At 36.9% G+C, this 17920-nt stretch overlaps 1 protein-coding gene across 1 annotated transcript in view; it reads left to right on the top strand.

Annotated features, from left to right (window-relative positions):
- ROBO2 (roundabout, axon guidance receptor, homolog 2 (Drosophila)) overlaps window positions 1-17920 on the top strand; it is a 1384675-nt gene that overhangs the window by 761065 nt on the left and 605690 nt on the right. The gene's annotated exons all lie outside the window — the stretch shown is intronic.

The raw sequence follows: 17920 nt of genomic DNA, 5'->3' as shown, positions 1-17920 counted from the left end.
GGGAGGAATACATGAGCCTGGAAGGTCAAGGCTGCAGTGGGCTGTAACTGCACCACGCACTATAGCCTGGGTGACAGAGCAGGACTGTCTCAAAAGAAAGAAAGAAAGAGAGAGAAAGAAGAGAATACCCCAAAGTATGGTGCTGTGGCATGCTGAGTACTTTGAACTAAGGGATATTGGAATGCCTTCAGAAACAAAGTCTCTTAGAAATATTACTCTGACCTTCCTTTTCCTATCTGTGTAAGAGCTGGCCATAAAAAATTATCTGACCTACCTTGTCTGAAAGGAAGTCATAAGAACCTTATTCCAGAGTAGATCCTGCCCTATACCCAAGAGGAAGGATACTTAACAGGAAGGCAAGTAAAATCTGAACAAATGTATCTTGCTGTGTGGTGTGGTTTCAACGTCCCTTCCAAAATTCATGTTCAAATTTAGTTGCTGTAGTAATGATACTCGGAAGGTAACACCTTTAAGAGGTTCCTAGATCATGATGGCCCTGCCTTGTGAATGGATTAATGCTGTTATTGTGGGAGTAGATTAGTTACCACAGAACTGGGTTTCCAATAAATCAAATGAATTTGGCACCCTTCCCCCCTCTGTCTTGTGCACTTGCTTGTCTTCTGCCTTCCACTGTCAGAGGACTAAGCAAGAAGGTCTTCACTAGATGAAGCCCCTTGATCTTGGACTTCCCAGCCTCCAGAATTATGAGAAATACATTTATTTAAAAACTACCCAGAGGCCAGGTGCAGTGGCTCACACCTATAATCCCAACACTTTAGGGAGGCAGAAGTGGGAGGATTGCTTGAGCTCAGGAGTTCAAGACCAGCCTGGGCGAAATAGTGAGACATCATCTCTTAAAAACGAACAGGAAAGGCATGGTGGTTTATGCCTGTAATCCCAGCACTTTGGGAAGCTGAGATGGGCAGATCTTGAGGTCAGGGGTTTGAGACCAGCCTGGCAAAATCCCATCTCTATTGAAAGTACAAAAATTAGCTGGCTGTGGTGACAAGCGCCTGTAATCCCAGCTACTCAGGAGGCTGAGGTAGGAGAATCGCTTGAACCCGGGAGGCAGAGGTTGCAGTGAGCTGAGATTGTGCCACTGCACTCCAGCCTGGGTGACAGAGTGAGCCTCTGTCTCAAAACAAGCAAACAAGTGAACAAATTACTGTTTGTAAACTGTTATTAGGGGTTACACATAAACAAAATCAAACGAAAACCCAAACTGTTGTAGTGTTCCATTTAGCAACAGAAAATATATTAAGACACTGGCTTTCCCCACCTCAGTTTATTCCTATTAGATCATATGCTTTCTGTTCAATCAGAATTCTGTAAGGCCATCCATTCTTCATCAAACCTAAACATAAAAATGGACAGTTTTCCCTAGGTCTTTGAGTCTTCATTTTGGAAGGGCTCCATGTCACATAAAACTTTGATTAAACACATTTTTATGCTTTTCCCTTGTTAACGTGTCTTTTTCATAGGAGTGTCAGCACTGACCCTCATGATGAGTGAGGGAAGATATCACAACTTTCTGTTCCTAAGATGACATGATAATTAGTATTTTTTTAATTGCAGTAAAATATAAGTAACATAAAATTTACCATTTTAACCGTTTTTAAGTTTCCAGTTCAATGGCATTAAGAATATGCATGTGATTGTGTAGCTACCACCACCATCCACCTCCAGAATGGTTTTCATCTTCTGAAACTGAAACCCTGTATCTATGAAACAATAATTGCCATTCTTCCCTCTCCTTAGCCTCTGGCAACCACCATTTGAGTTTCAGCCTCTATAAATTCGACTCCTCTAGGAATCTCACACATACAATTGACATGGTTTGTCTGTGTCCCTACCCCAATCTCAGCTTGAACTGTGTCTCCCAGAATTCCCACATGTTGTGGGAGGGACCCAGGGGGAGGTAATTGAGTCATGGGGGCCGGTCTTTTCCGTGCTGTTCTCATGCTAGTGAAAAGGCTCACGAGATCTGAGGGATGTATTAGGGGTTGCTACTTTTGCTTCTTCCTCGTTTTTCTCTTGCCGCCACCGTGGAAGAAGTGCCTTTCTCCTCCCACCAGGATTGTGAGGCCTCCCCAGCCGTGTGAAACTGTAAGTTCAATTAAACGTTTTTTTATTCCTAGCCTTGGGTCTGCTTCTATCAGCAGCATGAAGATGAACTGATACAACAATGTTTGTCCTTTTTGTGACTGGCTCATGAATTAACTTTTTTGCAAGCCAGTTTTTTCTTTCATGAAAGTACTAGAAAGTAAACCAAATGAAATAAAATCATAGAAGGTCAAGCAGGCTCCAATAGTTTATAACAGTAGTTGAGACATATTATGATTGGACAAAAATATGTAATGATGTAAAATAATTTTAATAACCTTTTGTATGTCACATATTTTAGTACTTTTAGAGTTCAAGGAATTGAAACACTCTGCTAAAAGGATATAGCCTTGTAGTGAAAAGAAATCTTAGTACCTCCTTATCGACACAGAATTCTTTTAAAAATGCCTCTTTCAAGCATAAAACTAGACAGAAAAAGTTAAAACCTGCCTATACTGATGAAATTCTCATGCCAAAGTCCAGACCTCTCATTTTAACAAGTCTGTTAGCCTACTATATCTACAGCTGAAGCAGTTTTTAAAAATATTCTGATTATAATTAAATCACAAAATAAATATAAAATGGCATAACAAAAGATCCCTATCTATATATTTGAAAATTCAGAATATCTACAGTATGCCTTATGGTTATAAATAGCAGCCTTAATTTCAGTGCTTCAAGTATAAAAATGTGGTATTAGTATCACATTTTCTTCAGGCCTAATAATTCATATTTGTTGTCGATCGTGTGTATGTATGACAAACACATGTAAAGAAAGTCAGTTCTGCATAGAAGAACCAGACACACCGGTATAGATTCACTTAGCCGTGGTAAGTGCTTAGCATGGCCCCCACAGTGTGACGTTACCGATTGCCTGATTTAAGTTAGGTAGAGACGTGTGTGAACATTTCAGCACAGAACAGGATTGCTTCAAAAACGTTTAGAGGGAATCAGTTGGAAGAGGACACGGGATGGGTAAGTTGAAGTGTCAGGGACATCAGGTGGAACATTCTCAGTTGTCATGTTTATTGTTCTGAATATTAGCTTCAGTGCAGAAACGAGTCTAACACTGAGCTAACCCGTGTCAGAAATGAAGCCGTAAAATGGAGAGCTTGGGACACTGATGGACAGGAATCAGCAAAACAGGGTGTCATCTCAGCTACAAAGAGAAATTGTGTATTCCATGAACGTAAGCGTATACAATGCTATGATCTGGTGTTTAGGGAGATTGGTGTGCTTAATGTTAAAACTAACGTTAGGGACTTGTGGACTCTCCATATACTGAGGGAATAACTAAGACTCGGGAGACCCGACTCCACACTAAAAGAACTAACTAGAGCTGGAGATTTGGAGACTCTGTACATACCTTGTTCTGGATTCTACTTTGCATAATAATAAACCAAGTGAAGAGAGAAAAGAAATGTTAATTTTTCTTTTATCACGTGAATCTCAGTATGACCATTTTGGAGCATTTTCGAATGTTAACTATTGTTCCAAACATCTGTGTTGTTTTTTGAACTGTGGAGTTAATTCCATGTTGAAGGGGGAGAAGACATGTTTTGGAATATACAAATACACAAGTATTAGTGAAATGACCATTTGCCTGACCTTTTTCTGTTTTGTCTTTTCCTCTTAAAAAAAAAAAAAAAAAAGACAGACGGTCTGTTCTTTGGCAGTAAATTAATTTAGTGTGCTTTCTTTAAAAAGGCAGGAGAGAAGGAGATAGGGTGGCTAGCTCCTCCCTTTAAAATGTGTGGTGGTGAATTCTAAGGAAAGTCACCCTAAACTTCTAACACAAAATGTTTAACCATAATAAAAATGTTATTTCTTTCAATTTTTATTATTAGGCATTTAAGGCCAATTAATGTCCTTTGCATTTGAGCTCTTAGTTGTTATTTTAGACTTGTCTTTACTAATATGCTTAAGCCTGCTATCAGCTCGTAAGACTCTTCCAAAATAGTTTCTATTAACGTTCTGTTAAACATTTTGAGCCTAGAAAACAAAATAGAATAGACTATGTCCCAAGTGACATCAATAATTAATTTTGTGGAAGCTTTCCAGTTCCCTTGGTGTAACAAATCCAAGCATAAATTTATGGCTAAGGGCAAAACTAATGTCCTGCAGTGACTTGGAAATTTGGTTAAGATGATAACTAACAAAAGTTTCTAAAAGAATAGACAAATTGCTCCCAAATGAACATAAAGGGGGATGACATAAGGTTAGACAAAAGATTCATGATTTAAGCGAATTTCTTTTGAAATGCAAACAACCTCAAAGAATCTTTACAGCTCTCTTAGGAAAAATCTCCTGGGTGGTATCATTTGTGCTCAGAGGTCTTCGAATGGGCTGGTAGGGTGCTAATGGAAAGCCTTACTGCTGTGGCATTTGGGGAATTGCACGTACAAATCCCTGGAGCACTTACTGCAGATACCCACAGAAATCACTGCATCATTGTTTGAGAGGTATTTTTCGTATCGCTGCTTTTAGCTGGATGTTTTACACCATTTTGTTTCTTAAGAGGTACCTGATAAGAAAACAGCCTCAACACTATCAACAGGCAGACACAATTAATTCCGCTACGAGCACCTCAGCGTTTCAATTTATGTATTTATTTTAGAAATCGCCTGTACTACGATTGCCACCACCATCATCGACAGTTAAAATTAAATGTTTATAGTAAGAAGATACTCAAAAGACAGAAAAGTTTATATGTGCATATGCTTGGTGTTAAGTCAGTCTCTGCTTCTGTGCTTCTTGTTTTAATCATGAGATCCTACTGTAATTTCCTTCAATACTATAGGTTTTTAGTAATTTAATTCCAACTCCGTGGAATCCTTGTAGACCCGTTAATATCCAGGGATGAATTTTGACCTTTATGATATATGTATCTGTATCATAAAAAGTTGTGTTATATTAAGGATACTAGTGTGTTCTTTGAATAGAAATAGAGGATTGTGATATCAGAATAAGGAAGATACCTTATTTATATGAAATGTAGTAGATGAGCTAGCTACCTATAACAACCACAACTCTCTAGTCATCACTGGCCCCAGAGAACAGCTGCTAACACTGGGACAGCAGTTTCACATAAATACAAGCATAATGGATTACACCAGAGGTGTCAATGCAAGACTACCAAAATCATCACCATTTTTTATCACGGCTTTCGAAGTAACTTTATTTCACAGAATTTGAAACCTGAAGCCATGATTCTTTATCTTCTGCAAAGGGCTCAGACTCAATTATTGATACAAGAGGTGAAATCCTTAGAAATATCTTCTAGCTGAGCAAAATAAGTAATAGAATGTTCTGGGGAGGCCTAGGCTTTAGAAGTCACTATTTCAACTCTGTCATTTTACAGATAAAGGAACTAAAGTTCAGAAAAGCAAAGCATCTTTATGAGACAGATGCTATATTCATGTTATATCCTGGCATATAACAGCACTCAATAAAAATGTGTTAAGCGAATTGAATGAATTATCATTTTCCCCTCGATTTTATTTATTCTGACCACTGTGACTTCTCATACCTAGAAGACCAATCTACAAATAAGTACAGGCATTTTGACTAAGATAATATATTTCAGTGTTTTTTATTGGTATAAAAAGCTGCTGTTATTAAAGCAACAGGTTTTTAGAAGGGAGGTTAATGGATTTTTAACTACAAGAATAGAGTTGTACTGCAACTTATCAAACATTCAGATAAAAAACTAAATTACATCAGCAGTGAAAAGTCATGTAGCTTGAGCATCAATTCTAATTTAAAAGCATTTCAGGAGACAAGGCAAAATATAATTCTGTTCCTCAGTTGAAGCACTACTATTTTGAGGAAAATTAATGTAGAAGCCTGACAAACAATAATGTTAATAATCCCCTCATATGTCTTTCTGATGACAATAGTGATGACAGCATCATATTACAAAAAGAAATTTCAGCCTGAGCAAAGGAGGTAGGAAGAATTCGCCCAAAACGTCTAATGCAGTTAGGCCTCTGTTCTCAGGCTGATGGCCCAAACACTCGTAAAGTGACATCAGCACAGACCTGCCATTGCGTGTGTAAGAGAGGCTGATACTTGGATTGCTAAACTACTTCCAAAGTTCATCTGAAGGCACAGGCAGAAATTATCGGTAAACGTTCGAGAGAGCATATATAGCATCAAAAGTCAATTGGACAATAAATGTAAAACCAAATTCTGAGGAGTAAATTATTACCCAGCAATTGCTAAGTTGCTTTATTTAACTCTTTTGATATTAAATGATGGGAACTGTTTAAAAGAATCGTCGCTACATTTATGTCAGTATGGTACTTTTTGAACTACAGTAGTTAGTAGAGTCCTCCGAGCACTGCAAGCTAGCCGTCGGGTCATGGACGGTCCAATTCAGAACTCTAGTAACGTGCTAGTCAAGCACCTGTACTGCCCTCAGATACACACATTGTGTTTAATTAAGTGTGTGCGTGTGTGCCGGAGGAGAGAGGACTCACAGCTAAGCTGGCTGGAAAGTTCCCTGGTGTGAACTAATGAGGCCACATTGCACTGTGTCATACAGGACAAAAGCGAAGTGGGTAGAAAGAAATTAGAAAGAAGATTACTCAATAAAAGCTACAAAGCAAAATTGAGAAGCCCAATGACTGTTAAATCACATGGCTTTCTTTGTTTCAGCAAAACTAAGCCCGTGGAATATTCCTCTGTACTTCCTCAGTCTCCTGCTTTTCTGTCTTCCCAGCTTGTTTATCTTTTATTCTGTTTTATTTCCTTACTCCTCTTCGTAACCCACGATGGCAAATCAACAAGGAATTGCTTATTAAATCCCCTTCTTCCGCAATCGCCAACATTTATCTCAAGTTAAAACTGTTCTGCACATGCTCCCTATTGTCAGAAGACAATGATTAATATTCAGTGAGTCCACATAGTATGTCGTGGAAATAAAAGGGACTTGAAGTGAATCAGGTGCAGTGCTCTGGTTTATTTCTGTACTCTTCTGCTGAAGTCACTTCATTTCTCAGAGCCTCAATTTTCTTCATTCATAATGGATGTCTTTTGCTCCATCTCTGATCTGTTTTAGGTCCTCCAAAAACTTAACAAAACTATCTGACATCAAGACTGGGCATGGTGGCTCATGCCTGTAATCCCAGCACTTTGGGAGACCGAGGCAGGCCAATCACCTGAGGTAGGGAGTTCAAGACTAGCCTGACCAACATGGTGAAACCCTGTCTCTATTAAAAAAAAAATACAAAAAAACTAGCTGGGCATGGTGGCGTGTGCCTGTAATCCCAGCTTCTCCGGGAGCATGGGGCAGGAGAATCGCTTGAACCTGGGAGACAGAGGTTGCAGTGAGCCAAGATTGCGCCACTGCACTCCAGCCTGGGTGACAGAGCAAGATTCCATCTCAAAAAAAAAAAAAAAAAAATCTGCCATCTCGTTTACTTTTTCCTGGTGCTATGCACACAGAACTTTTCACTTTCCCCCAATTTTGATTCCATGTTGCCATACATATAGCTGAATATTTGTGAAATGTTTTCTTCCTTTTAAAAATCTAATGTCTACCTTCTCTGTACCTTTTATTGTGTGTGTGTGACTGTAAGACAACCACTATATTCTTTCTTTCCAATCTCTGTTTACACTAAGGTTTTGGTATAACACAGGGCACTGAGTATGCACAGTATAATTGATCAGCATATCTACTTATGAATTTGGTTTGAGATTTTTGTCTGGATTTCATATATGTTTCTCTGTATAAATATTGCTAGTGATACGTTTCAATCTTTATTATGGATGTTTTTTAGACTGAAAGTAAGAGACTGATTGGACTATATTCCTTCAACTTGACTTAAGAGGCCCAACATCTTTATTTGTGTATGTGGGTTGTGTGGTGTGTGTGTGTGTGTGTGTGTGTGTGTGTATTTATCAGTACTTATTAATGATTATGAAGACTGTCTGGCTTCTGTCAGGTCTAACGTACACATGAAAAAGTTCCCCAAATAGATCATATGTTAGGTAATTTGGGAAGCTTTTAAGATTGGAGAGAATTTTCTTTTTTATTTATTTAATTGAATGTAGAAGAAAAATGATGAGGGAAATGGGGTAGTGACATAGAAATTGAAATCTGGCTAATTCTTATATTTTAAAACAGGAAAGCTGTGAAAAGATGAGAGTTAAGCCTAAGATGGCATTAAATAAATTAACAGAGGAAACGACTTAAGTCTTCCATTGGCTGCCATGGGCAATTGTGTAAATCTGGTTCTGTGATAACCTTTACTACATTTTGCAAGAGACATTTTACAATTAACATAAATTAAACCAGGACTGAATATTTTTATTTAAAATTTTCACATAGAAACTATAGTTATTTAATATTTCTTCTAACATGTTCATGGTATAGAATTACTTTTAAATTTTGATATCCTTACAAAGAATTAAAAATGTGCTAAACTGTATATAATTAAATTATAATCAGTAACCACTGGCCATTGCAATAACTATTAACAAAAGACAATATCTAAATTACTAAAGATGTCTTGGTTAAATTGATACACATTGTTTAAAGACTAATTTATGAATAAGGTGTCTTTATTCATTTAAATAGGCCTCCTATCCTTGAGCTATATAACGAAAAGATGATCTTAAAAATACCATTCAGTTCTGATCTAAAATAGATTTTTTAAGTAAACTTTATGTTTAAATTTTCTTTGTATTTAGATATACATGTATGTATTTGTGTGTGTGTACATATATAATACCCTTTTCACTGAAACAGGATTAAAATGCATATTACCATTTTCTAAGTATACTACTAATTTATCATTAATTCACTTGGCTTTTGGTATGTAGAAAGTTATTTTCCTATGTGGAATTCATCAGAATAGGTAATAGCTATATTTATTTCCTAGGATTGCCATAACAAAGTAATACAAATTTAGTGGCTTAAAACAAGAGGGCATTTATTTGCACAGTTATAAAGACTATACCTCTAGAGTCAAGGTGTTGTCAAGGCCATGCTCTTGAGGAAGGCTCTAGAGAAAAATTTGTTCTTGTGCATCTGGTGGCCTGATATTCCCCAGCTTGTGGCAATATATTGCCAGCTCTTCCATAATCTTCATGTAGCTTACGTATCTCTGTCCAAATTTCCCTCTTTTGATAAGGACACGAATTATTGGATTAGGGCTCATTCTAATCCAGTATGAACTCATCTTCCCTGGATTACATCTGCAAAAACCTGTTTTGAAATCTATTTTGAAAAGCACACAGTGGTCAGTCATTTTGCTTTAGCCTGCAATACCCGTGTTGCCACCATGAATTTACACTATTTCCTCCAAAAGCAAAGGAGTCTGCAAGAGTTGGATATGCATGATAGTAGGTACAGCTGGTAGCAAATATGTCCAGCTTTCTGCCACCCTTGAAGTGGGGCTTGTGTTTTACTTTGGTAGTGAATACATAAGAAATCGTGTTATTCGTTCCAGCCAGATTTAACAACCATATTCTGCCTTGTCATTTGTTTGGAAAATGAGTGCTTCAGCAGCCTAGGTCCTGGAATGAGGATGATGTGGAGGAGTTCCCAGCTGATCCCCAATATGACAAGAAATAGCCCTTTTTGTCTGAGATCTTAGAATAGTTTGTATTTGTAGAATATTCATTCTCAATGGGGATGATGGGAAGATGGTTCTTGGGGCAAAAAAACACACTTTTCTCTTTTTACATATAAAACACTTTAATTACATGTATATATAGTGCATAAGCATATACATATGTTTATTACATAATATATTGTATACAAATGATATAATGACTATATATTAAATATATTTAATATATTTAAATCTATCTATTATATAATATATTCATTTGTATATTTAACAATATATTTTATATATCATTAAATTATTAACATATACATACATTAAATTATTAAATTATAATGTATATCACATTATTAATATAAACTAATAATTATATATTTATTTATATATGCTTAATATATAATACATTAAATTTAATGTAATGATTATAATACATTATAATTATTATACATAATAATATATATTAAATATGGAGTTTATATGTTATATTGAAATTCCATGGGGAGATATTAGGCAGAAATGTATAAAAATGCTCCTGTCTTAGTCCATTTAGGCTGTTATAACATGATACTGTAAACTGGGCAGATGATAAACAACAGCGATTTATTTTTCACCATTCTGGAAGCTGGGAAGTTCAAGATCAAGGCACTAGCAGATCCGTGTCTGGTGAGGGCTCTATTTCTGGCTCATGAGTGGTACCTTCTCACTGTGTCTTCACATGGTGGAAGGGACTATTTCTCCAAGGTTCCTTTTATAAGGACACTAATCCCAATTATGAAGAATCTGCCCTCATCACCCAATTACCTCCCAAAGGCCTTACCTTCTAATTCTGTCACACTGGGGGTTAAGATTTCAACATGAGAATTTTGAAGCCAGTGGGAGGGAGTGCAAAAACATTCAGACCATAGCAGTTTCTTAGAGAAGTGACAATGAAAAAAATGTTGAGAAATCACTGCTGGAGAATACATGAGCCTATCCTGGGTGATTCTGTAGGCTTTGTGGATACTGGATATGAGTTCTCACTACAGACTATGACACTTTCAAAGTTACATCATCAATTTGAGCTTTCATTAACTACTGTGAATTATGAGGCTAAACCACTTTCATATGCTTCATGAGAATTTAATCAGACAATTAATTTAAAAGGTGTATTGCAGTGCTTGTCATATAGTAATTGTTTTAAAAATTTGGGTATTATTATTCTTTAATTGTAACAATATTAACCATAGTTTAATGTCCTGTGAAGAAATACATTGCAACATAAAGTTTAAACGAATATTTAAACTTTAGGCAACATTCAAAGTAGCTGATTATATTTGTCAGCACAAGTGAAGTCCTAAAACAAAGAATTCCAAATTTCGATAATTTGACACATTACAAGGCATCTACTGCTCAATTCACAGTCCAAAGCATACAGCAGAGAGTGAGATGGTCTGAGTCTGCTTACACACTCATCCTGAAATTCTTGTGTTTTATCCGATGGCTCAGTGTTTTCTATTTGGCCATCCAAAAAGTGAGGGAACAGCCAGAGCACCAAGGGGTATGGTGTAGATGGGACCTTAGAGGGCAAATCTAGAAGGGCCTGCATTCCATTGGCCAGAACCCAATCACATGATCCAACACAACTGCAAGGAAGGCTGGGGAATTCTGTGTGGAAGAAAGGAGGGAGAGGATTCTTAGATAACAATCAGCATTGTCTCTGTCATGATGGAGGATTAATAGTACATTCCAATGACCCTAAGTATTGTAAACAATTAAAATGTACACTGGGCCAAGTTCTTTCAATGCAATATCCGACTACCTTGTGAGTAGGCACTATTGTTATCTTTGTTTTATAGTTAAGGTAACTGTAAAGATTGCACTGCGAGTACCAAAATTAGAATGCAGATAGGTACTCAACATCCAATTTCAGAGCGCTATCTCAGTAGTCTCTGTCGTGTCCTTATTTAGGAAGCCATTCATTATCCCTTCTCTTTGCAGAGGTAATTGAATGGAAATACTACTTCAGTGTTAAATTAGAGAAGACTAATATTTTCCTGATGACAAGTGAGTGGTTTACTTAAGAATACTGTGAAATCTCCTATGAAAATCTTTAACATAAAACAGGTTTTCATCTCTTTTTTGATAGCTTAAACATGACTCAGAATGAGGGCTGGTAGCCAGACTACCAGAACTCCTATAAATGTACCTCTAGCTTTGTGATGAAATGTGTTTTTAATGTGTTTGGTAGAGAAGCGAGAAATAAAATAATAGGTTAAGTTACCACCTGGACCTAAGCCAGTTAGAGAGACAAGCTAAAACAACAACAACAACAACAATAAGGAAACAAAATAACCTCATGCTTATCATGCCACATAACTTTCATTGACATTGTCTATACTAGGCATACCTGAAAGTCTAACATTTGCTCAAAGGCTGAAGAAAAAGATTACAGATGAGTAATCTTAGAAAAATGAAAAATTAAGATAAAAATTTGATGAAAATTTTTCACATTGCTAAAATCCAAAAATTAATTTGGATGGCAACTATATTATATTAGATAAAGTGTAAATTTATTTACATTTTATGTTTCTGATAAATATAAGAAACTAGCCATTGAAACTTCTTTTTTAAATTATGCAAAACTAAAAGCAAGTCAGTGACGTGAGGGGGTTCTATAAAATTTGTATCTAGTTGTCAAAAACTGCACTAGCATTTTTCAATATTAAGTATCTGGTCCTTTGGATCCTTTAAATTTGTATTAGTATATAATGAAAAAGCCAAAATTGTTCAGAGAAAAAAAAAATCACTTATTGCTATCATCTTTTTTGCTAAGTGAAAGACAAAACAGTGGAAACTGCTTGAGAGAGAGAGACAGAGAGAGATGTCTCACTCAAATTGAAATATTACGATATGAAGTATGTGTCATATTATTGCATTATTTGCAAGTTTATGTATAAACTTGGGCCATGGAGATTTTTTTCATTTATTTCATTTTATCACTTATGGATGACAATGTGTATTTACATCTCTAATTTGAGCAAAATTATATTACTTATATTCCTGGCTGGAATTGTATCTAACAACTTAACTTAGTATTCTTTGTAAAACAAAAACAAAAACAAAAAAAAAAACAGAACAAAACTTCAGGTACTCCACAAGTAGTCAGAATTTGTTTTATCAGGCAGAAATAAAATCAACTGGATATTGGAAGAAAATCAAAGTCTGCTCCCAAACAGATTAGTTCTTTTACATGATAAAACCATAGACAGTTCAATTAGATTACATGTACCCTTGGATTAATTCCATTATATTATTGCAAGGGAGAATAAGCAATTTTTTTCTAATTTGAAGTATCCATTATGAAACATGCCTAAAAGAGATTCAGTGTGCATACAACTGTAAAAATCCACGGGTATCTACAGGACCCATGAGTGTCACTGGCCTTTTCCTAAATCCTTGACAATCTCTTCTTTTTATGAACAACAAAAAATTCTGTTTTGGATTTAAAATAAATTTTCCTATTAAGATTACAGCTATGTGTTGCTAAAATTTAATTATACAAATTCCAGATTGGAGCAGATGGGCTTGGAATCATTTGGCAGAGAATCAAAGGGATTTTCTTGGGTTCATGAAAGTGTGGTGTAAAATTAGCAGAAAGTGTATTATTTTATGTCATTGAAGTTAAGCTATATACTAAAATAATAACTTAATATGAGTAAAAAGAAATGATAAAATAATGGGCAGGAAAAAATATCCTTGCACACATATTAACTCTAGCCTGTTATGGTTAATGACTGAAGCTGCACTTTCAAATAATAAGTGGTTTTGCGAGGCTGACAATTCTGCTCATTTTGTAAAACCATTAGCCTAGTACAGATGAGAGGTTATCATCTTTACTACCAAAGATCTACGTTTTAACTTTAGTTTAGGTTTTGCAATTGACTAAGATGGGGCTGAGGGGGTAATGGACCATCTTGAACTGACACTATGAAGATAAATAAAATCTCATCTGTGACCTCTAAGAAACCTCTAAGTGACTTTTAAAATTCAAAATTTTAAGGTATACATACTTAATTTGCTCTCAATGTTACATACCATTTAATGTAAAATTTTGTTTATTCAATAGTTATGTTAATTTGGAAGTATCACCGAACTCTTCAATCAAGACAAATAATGATTTTCCAAATAGATTTTGGACTCTAAAGGAAGAAAGATTTTCTTGAAATTACGTGATTTTATTCTGCAGAGAAAACTCTTTTAAATGAACTATTACTATATTTTAGTCAACTTAAATTCCAGATTAATAACTCCATGTAATATACCAAAAATGCTATTCATAAATAGCTACAGAGACAGACTTATATAGAGACAAGTATTGTTGACCACTTCAAAATAAATCAAATCAAATCAGATACTTAGAACATATTTCAGAAGAACAATATTCATTTTATCTTGGCTCCCTCAAATCCTTTCTGGAACAAGGTCAAGTGTAATAAAGAAAAAATCATGTAGGGACAAATGAGCTGTCTCTCTATGATCAGGATTTTTAATGCTTCACTTACTTTTCTTGTCCTGTGTCCTTTTGTAGATAATAGCCCATATGTGTCATTTAATGTGATGTATTTCTGTATATTTTGGTACACTGGGGTTTTCTTAAATTGATCAGAGTAATGTATTATACAGTGTTACACTATTTATGCAATGTGGTAGATGTCTTAAAACAATCTTAAGAAGCTCTTGAGAACATAGATTTTTGGTTCAGGTCTGAATTCCAAGGAAGATTGTGCCTTTTATTTACTTGGGTTGATTATCTAATCTTCATTTTTCTCATCTGTACAATGGGAATAGTGTCCACCACATAAGCCTCTTGTAGGAATTTAACAATATGATGAATTTTTAAAAACTAGAATTCCCTGACATGTAGTCAGTGCTCACCACATGGCAGTATATGCTAAAATTACTATGATGGATCAAACCTTTGATTTTTCTGTATATGCTGCCTTACAATTATAACAAGAACATGTTGAAAAGAGTAAAAAAGTGGATTAGGGTTTTGCAGTTTTTACCACATCCTTGGGGAATCTGGTATGAAAAAGAAATATTTAATATGTTACACCGTGCAGATTTCCTTCATATGGTTATTTTATATTTCTCCTGGAATACCAACTCAGAAGTTCAATCACAAAGAAGGCCATTGGATAACCTTACCCAAATTAGGGATAATGACACTCTCTTACAATCTTTAGATGTATTAAAATATATAGGCACATTTTGAATATATAATACCATTCCAGGTTTTACATAAAAGAAGCCTAGATTTCCATGTACATTTATCTATTCAGCTGCTTGTTTAGAAAAGAAAAAACAATTTATATTTAGAAAGACATTGAAGCCAGATCTCTCCCCATTTGATTTTTCTGGATCTTAAGCTCTTGGGTTTGGTGGTCATGGGGCTTCATTGTTCTAAGCCATTGTTGTTTCTTTTTGGCTTAAGGAAAACCTTATTTTATTTATTTATTTATTTATTTATTTTTAGCTACAGCACTGCTAAAATTTAATTTCCAACTTCTACTAGAAGCTTCAGATTTTAAAGACTTTCCTTTAATTAAACATTTGGAGTGAGAAATCCATTTTTTATATAGGCAGTGCTCACTAAAAGTGTCTTCAGTATAATTGAAATATGCACATTTTTCTAGTATAGATCTTATACATCTCAGAAGGTAGTGCCTTTGTTCTTTTCGAATTAATGTTGTCCATAACAAATTTCTGACTGGTGACTCGTTACTGTTGCTAATTTAGTGTGAGACGTTTGGTCATAATCCTAAACTATCATTTGGAATGAAATTCTTATAAAATAATGTTTTTTTAGTCACATTTCATATCAAATGAGACACTGACAAAGCTTTCTTTTAAAAAAATCAGTTACAAACTTGACTACAAGAAAAGCAGAAAACATGGATTCCAAAATGTTTTGGTAAAGACATTATTCCATAAGGTAGCTAGTGTATGGCAAACAACAACAACAACAACAACAAAACATTTAAAAAATGGCACCAGTCTAAAATCACTGGTTTGCTTTATCACTTTTAGGAGGTAAAGTAGTTATGAATGCAAAATGTTGATGCTCAGTAAAAAATGCCAATATAACCAAACCGATTTCCCTCATACAAAGCTCTTCTCTGTATGATGTAGTTTGTCATACCCTACGCAAGGATAACTTTTTGTGAGTAAGGCAACATTTTCTGCCCCAGAGGACAATGGCAACTGGTGGTAGGTTGATTGCACCCAATCTATCCCTTCTGTTTCCCACACACACTCTCTCTGCCTCTGAGTGATTTTATAGGTCACTTAAGGAAAGGCATTTACAGATGGTGAGTCTATCAAGTATAAAATAGAATCTATATTTTGCCTGATAAATAAATAGTCATGAGAAAACACTTCCAGTTGACATCCTCCAATGTCTTCCTTTCTGCGAACCATCTTAAAATTAAAGGTCTTGTAAGTCTAGATGATGTGTCAATTCCTGCATTATTAGGAATATCCTATTTTCAGAATATCTTAAAAATTTCACCCGCATAGGAAATTTGCCCGAGATAAGCTGGTGGTGTATATTATTTGGAGACATGAGCTAGACATTGTAATCTTGAACTGGGTAAACCAAGCCCAAGTGTTTAAAATGAAAGTTTTCAAGAATTTTAATTACTTTCCTGTTCCAGAGATAAAAGAGATGTTAATAGCGCACTTTTGGATTTTTCTAAACCACAGTATTATCCAATTTAGACGTATTGGACCTTTGGGGTGGTGGGGAGTGAACAAGTTTCTCCTTAATGGTTAAGCCTTTTTTCATGGGGTGCTAAAACAATAGCACATTCAGATTTATTACCGTGAGAATTCAAGTGATTCAACTTTAACAACCGAATGTACTTTTTTTCTTCACAAGTAAATACTGTAGATTAAAAGTGTGCTGAAATTCCTCTTAATGCTTCAGCAAGAAGAGTGGTTGTTTTATTCTTTTGCAAGACTCTTTCATTACCGTATTTTTCAAGCATGCTGAGGTGTCCTAATGTCTCTTCTAATTGCTTGGAACGTCGCTGACCTTTTTTTAACACAACACACAGCGCCCATAATATGCAAGGGAGACCTAAATTAAGTAGCAGCACCAAAATGCGTCCACCAAACAAAGGCTCTTCCTCAAAGGGCCCCTGACGGAGAGAATCTTTCCTGATGCTTTCCAGTAGGGGGAGCTAAAGACTCACCATCCAGCATTTAGCTCGGCGCAGGGACCTGCGTGAGTGCCTCTAAGCCGCCTTCTAATCATCTGAACCGGCATCAAACGGCCACCGGCGCGCCTGTGATCACACGTGGGCCCGGCCACACCGGGGCACCGCCGACACCGGCATCCCTTTGATCTCACGCGACCTTCCTTAATCATCCCCGCTCCTGAACGGCATCACTTGGTGGTCTTGGCCTTAACGGTCAGGGTTTCGTCGTCTTTGGGCTGAAATTCGGCTTCTTTTGGAGCTTCCATGAGCTCAGCCGGGTTTTCGGCTCTCCACACCCAGAGCCTACGTTTTCCGAATTTCCTTCTGGAGGTGCCGGTCTCTGGAGGGGAAGGACTTCGGGATCCCCCGCCCCCAGGCTCTGGGATCCCCGCTCCCCCATCCTTTGCACCTTCTGCCGAACTCCCTCGCGTTGCGCGATCGCGCATCAAACTCATCTTCGAGGGGTCAAAAGGCAACTGAGTAACACCAGGAGGGAGGCCACCCCTTCCTCTCCCTCCCCCGCTTGGGGATGCCGCAGGGGGCCATAGATCTTGGCTAAAATGAGCCGCTGGAGGTTAGAGATTTCTGCCCCCCTCCTTTTTTCCCCCTTGTGCTTTTCAACCGTATCGGAAGCATCTATCCACAACCTTTCCAGTCCAAAAGGTGCTTATGTTTCGTTTCCTTGCCTTGCCTTCCTCCTCCTGGGCGTCTCATTTGGCTCAAAGGTGAAGAGTGTGTGTGTGATTTTAACGGGTAATGAGGCTGCGCCCTGGGTCCTGGAGGGCGATCTCCTTCCAGACAGCGCGTGCAGCTCCGGCAGACGGAGGGATGAATCATTAGGCAGGGCTTCCATGAAATCGCTCACCGAGAAAATCACCTGCCCCTTAAACGGCACGCGGGCGAGGAGCAGGGGCTGGAGCCCACCTATGCCCTCCCGAGGCGGGAAGGAGGGGCGCGGAGAAGCGGACGGAGTCCACCGCTGGCCTCGGCGCTGGGCGG

The sequence above is a fragment of the Colobus angolensis genome, unplaced genomic scaffold, assembly GCF_000951035.1.
Source record: "Colobus angolensis palliatus isolate OR3802 unplaced genomic scaffold, Cang.pa_1.0 Scaffold98, whole genome shotgun sequence".
In the NCBI taxonomy this organism is placed as follows: Eukaryota; Metazoa; Chordata; class Mammalia; order Primates; family Cercopithecidae; genus Colobus; species Colobus angolensis.
This window is presented reverse-complemented; position numbering and strand designations above follow the sequence as displayed.